Genomic DNA, 5495 nt, shown 5'->3' on the forward strand with positions numbered 1-5495 from the left:
ATCCCTAGTACCATTGAGATATCGAAGTAGATGCTTCACAGCGCCCCAATGCGTCTCTGAAGGAACATGAATAAACTGTGAGAGCTTATTGACCGCAAAGGAAATATCAGAATGAGTCATACGGAGATGTTGTAAGCTACCAACCACTTGTTGAAACTTAGTTGCATCAAAAAACGAAGACCCATCATGTAAAGTAAGACGAGAGCCAGCAGCAATAGGAGTGGAGACCGGCTTGGAGTCAAGCATGTAGTGTTTAGAGAGAAGATCAATAACATACTTTTGCTGAGACAAGAGAAGATCATTTGAGGTTGGGCAAACCTCAAAACCACAGAAGAAGGAAAGAGCCCCAAGATCCTTAATCGTAAATTTTACATGAAGTTTACATACTATGACGTCAACAGAAGAAGCATCACTCTATATAATGATTAGATCATCAACATATACAAGGAAATAGATAAGAGTACCATCCCAAAAATAAACAAATAAGGAGGTATCAGCCCGAGATGTGACAAAGCCAAGAGAGACCAAGAAAGCGTGAAGCTCCAAATACCAAGCGTCGGAGCCTGCTTCAAGCCATAAAGTGTCTTATGCAAATGACACACATGATCCAGAAACTCAGCACTGCGCATACCCGAAGGTTGTACCATATAAACCTCCTCTTCAAGGCAACCATTAAGAAATGCATTGTTGAGATCAAGTCAGCGAATAGATCACCCCCCCCCCCCCCTCGATTCACAGTCAGACTAAGAACAATGCGCATTGTTACTGGATTAATAACAGGGTTGAATGTATCATGAAAGTCAACAGCAAGACGCTGATGAAAGCCCTTGGCAATAAGGCGAGCCTTATACCGATCAATTAAGTCATCAGAATTACGCTTAAGGAGAAACACCCACCTGTTACACACAAGATTTTGGTCTGGCGAAGGCGGGACAAGAGTCCAAGTCTGATTATAGAGAAGAGCATCATACTCTTCATGCATGGCCTGTACCCAATTCGGATCTTTGAGCGCCTGCATGACAAAGGAGGGTTCACAGGGTTGTGGAAGACTAGTATGAAGAAGATACTTTGGATTGGGTTTGTAGATGGCATTTTTGGAGCGAGTTTGCATGGGATGTTGATTTTGAGAAGCGAGAGGGGGATAGAGAGGAGGTGGGCTAGAGGTTCGGTTGCCACCAGGCAGCATAGACAGCCTGACAACAAAAGGCAGTGATGGCGACGGCGATGACAGCGGTGAAGAAGTTGGTTGCGAGCGGCTACGACTAGTGGCAGGTTGCGGAACTGGTGCTGAAGGATCCCACGAGAGGACTGGTGCAGTAGAGAGCTCAGAATCAATGTCTATTACTGTGGAATCCAAGGAGGAGGTGATAGCAAATGAAAAAATATGCTCCACAAATTTAACATGATGAGATACAAAAACTCTTTTGAGAGTGACATCATAGCACAGGAAGGCACTCTAGGTGAGAAAATAGTCAAGGAAGATACAAGACGTTGACTTGGGATCAAGCTTGTGGTGAGAGTAGGGGCACAGCCATGGAAAGAATAGACACCCAAAAACTCGAAGCTTAAAAAGACCAGCAGCGATGGTGAACAATTTTTCAAAAGAGGACATGTGGGAAAGATCGACCCTAGGCATGCAATCTATCAAATAGACTGCCGTAGCAAAGGTATAAGGCCAGAAAGTGAGTGAATAGATGCTTTGTGCAATAAAGTGAGACCAGTTTCGATAATATGACGATGACGACATTTAGAGTATCCATTGTGTTCAGTAGTATATGGAGGAGTGGTAAGGTGATTGATACCATGAGTAGTAAGAAAAGAGCAAAGAGCTAAGAATTCACCTCCATTGTCAATGAAGAGTATTTTGATAGTCATCGAGAATCGATTTTCAACAAGAGTTTTAAATGCGATAAAAGTATAGTATACATCTGATTTTTTGCGTAAGGGATAAAGCCATATATACTTTGTAAAATGATCAACAAAGATAATATAATACTTGAGTCCATCAAATGATGATATAGGAGATGTGCAAACATTAGAAAAGATAATATCCAAAGGAGCACGAGATGAAATACTAGATTTATGAAAGGGCAATTTATGACTCTTATTAATATTACACGAAGTGCATGAAAAATTAGATAAGGAATCCGCAGGAAACGAAAGAACTAAGGATAACAAAAAATGTTGCAAAACATTTGATGATGGATAACCTAAACGACTATGCCATAAGGAAATAGATGACGAGACAGACACAGAAAATGCGGAAGGGGATGATAGCGGAGACACAAATTTTGACTAGTAATAGACATCATGTCTATGGACCCCGCTGACCAGTGTCGCTCCCGTACGATAATTCAACACCTAAAAATAGGAATCAAAGAAAAGAAATGTAATAGGATTAGTAGCACAAAGTGCAGCGACATAATTCAAATTTTTTGACATGGATGGCACAAATAAAACATTAGAGAAAACTAAAGGGAAAGATGAAGTGGAGAAAGAGAATAAACCAGTGTGTGTAATGGGTAGTTTAGAACCATCACCAATGACGATGCTATCATTCCCAGAGTAAGGCTCATGCAACGAGAGAGTAGTGAGATCAGTGGTGACATGATGAGAGGCGCTAGAGTCGACCACCCATTCCCAAAAATCAGACAAAAGTGTAAAATGAACAGCAGTGTGTGCAAACGGTGCACTATACGCTAGACGTGGAGCACACGGAGGAGTCAGCAGAAGTAGAGCAAGAATTGAGGCAGTCATATGACCACACTAGCGAGCAAAGTGACCTTGAACACCATAGATCTAACAATGCCTAAGATAACGATTGGAACTGGACACAACTGGATGAGCAGGAGAACGCGCAGACAGCCTAGGAGTAGATAGGTGTGGCTGATGGGACATCGACGAAACCTGCTAGCGCCCACCACGATAGTTTGAATACCGATTATGAGAATTCCCTACTGGAGCCACAAAGGCAGTCATTGGCGTCAAAGATGGAGATGGTGTCGAGACTTTTAATTGGGCTTCATAACTGAGAAGTTGCTCGAATAGCTCATCAAAGATAATATGGGCGTCACGAACTTACAGAGCATGTGAGATATTGCAATAATCTTGGCTAAGACCATTCAGGACATGAATGGAGGGTTCATCAAAATCAACTTTGACATTCATAAGCACAAGAGCGTCAATATTTCTTTTGATATCCTGCATATAATCAGTGATAGATCTGTTACCCTGTTGAGGGTTGGCAAGATTTTGACGATGAGTCATAATCCTGCCATGTGAGGGAGCAGCATAGGTTTTTTCCAGCGTCTGTCATGCGTCTCTAGATGAAGTTGATGAAGAAATAAACTGTACAAGAGTAGGAGACATCGAATCTATAATAGCATTGAGGAGAAGTTGATCCTAACAGAGCTAGAGAATATGATCAAGATTTGCCTGAGGGAGCATGGCGTCTGTAGGTGTTATCTGCACAGGGGGCAGGGACGTGAGCTATCAACAAAACCAGTAAATCATATCCAAATAGAAGATATATGAACTGCAAGCGTCAGGTAAAATAATTGGAGGTGGTGAGTTTCAATGGTGCTTGAGCATTGACGTTGATAACCACAAGGGCTTAAGGTGAATCAAGAATATTTGTGAAAGATAGCCGGCGAGTGATGTCATCGGCGGTAACCATTGTAGAAGACGGCTGGTGGATATTAATTATGGAAAAAAAAAAGATTATTGCTAAGCTTAGCGCTCTGATACCACGTTGACGATACACTTTATTAATGATAAAATGTGGTACATAAATACCATTACAAAGTGAAAAATACAAAAACACATAAAATAGAAAAACATATAAAATACTATAAAACAAATAAGTATTTCCTAATAATAATTATTCTCTAATAATTAGTGATCCGGCGGTAAGAACAGGGGACTCCCGTTCTGGGAAGTCAACGCCACGTGGAAGTCAAAGGGTCAGGTGGTCGATAGGAGAAGGATGGACCGACCGGACGCCCGAGAAAAGGTTGGATCGATAGGCCGGCCGGAGAAGGGTGGGCCGACCGCCCGGCCGGCCGACCGGTGTCTACCTGATGGCAAAAGGCGCCCCGCCAGGAGTCGGGGTTCCGGCGCTCATTGAACAGGCTCATAGGGCCGAGCGGATGGCACGCTCGGCCGAAGACATAAGATAGCATACTGCTAGCAGTCTCCACAGAGCACATTACTGAGAACCTCCCAAGTAGACCACTATATATGACCGGCCGGACGTAAGGCGAGTTTTGGCCGGCCGGACGCCCGGCAGGGAGTAAGGAGAAAAGGACAAGGGACATCTTCTGACAGCGGGCATGCTCTATAATCCGGCCATACTCCAAATCTTACGACAAGGGGTTCCGCTGTCCCATCGAAGACATGCTTGGACTGTAGCAGTATGGTGTCAGGTAAACTTGCTGACAGACCCTTACTGAGGTATGGGCTGAGGACACGTGTTTGCCTAGGTATGTGTGCCTGAGCTCCTCCCCAGCTCTATATAAGGAGCTTTGCACTTCACCAGAGGTACGCGTTCTTTGATACTGGAGGCCACTTCTTTGTTGTTCATTTACCTGACTTGAGCGTCGGAGGGTCGTCGCCGGGAACCCCTTCCCGGCCTGACTTCTGTGCAGGTTCACCGGAGGCCCGTGCGGACAGTCAGGTGATCTACGTCAGCCACTTAGAGAGCGCCACGTGCCCAGCGTCCGTTGATTCAGCTTTTGGACAGGATCAATTTGGCGCCGTCTGTGGGAACGCTCCTACATCCGATCGGAAGTAATGGACGAAGCTGGACGACCGCACTCGGTGATGCTCTCCACAGAGGAGCTCGACGCTTTGATCGAGACAAGAGTCGCTAAGCTTGTGGAACAGAGACAAAAGTCGCAAGCCGAGCGGATGGATCAACAAGCAACATCAGCCTCAAGTGGCCGAGCGGAAGCACCACCGGCCACAGTTCCATTCCATCGGGCACTATTCCGCATGCCTCCTGAAGCTGCAGCAGCGAATCGCGATCGTGGATCTTCGTCAGATGAAATACCGATACGGGATAGCAGAAAAAGTAAAGCCCCCCGAGCGGACACCTCGCCCGAACGGATCAATCGTCAATTCTCAGAGACTATTCTACGAGACCCTCTACCAAAGCACTATGTGCCTCCAGCGATCGGTGAATACAACGGAACCACCGATCCGGATGATCATTTGGGTAAGTTCGACAACACGGCTACTCTTCATCAGTACACAGATGGAGTGAAGTGTCGAGTTTTTCTCACCACCCTCTCGGGATCGGCTCAACGGTGGTTTCGGAGACTGCCGGACGGATCTATCTCAAGTTTCAAAGACTTCCGAACGGCTTTCCTCCACCACTTCGCAAGCAGTCGGCGCTATCAGAAGACTAGTGTCAGTCTGTTTGCCATCAAACAAGAAGCCCGCGAATCGCTCCGAGCTTATATACAGCGGTTCAACAGGGTGGCCATGGATATTCC

Source organism: Zingiber officinale, chromosome 9A, assembly GCF_018446385.1.
Source record: "Zingiber officinale cultivar Zhangliang chromosome 9A, Zo_v1.1, whole genome shotgun sequence".
NCBI lineage: Eukaryota > Viridiplantae > Streptophyta > Magnoliopsida > Zingiberales > Zingiberaceae > Zingiber > Zingiber officinale.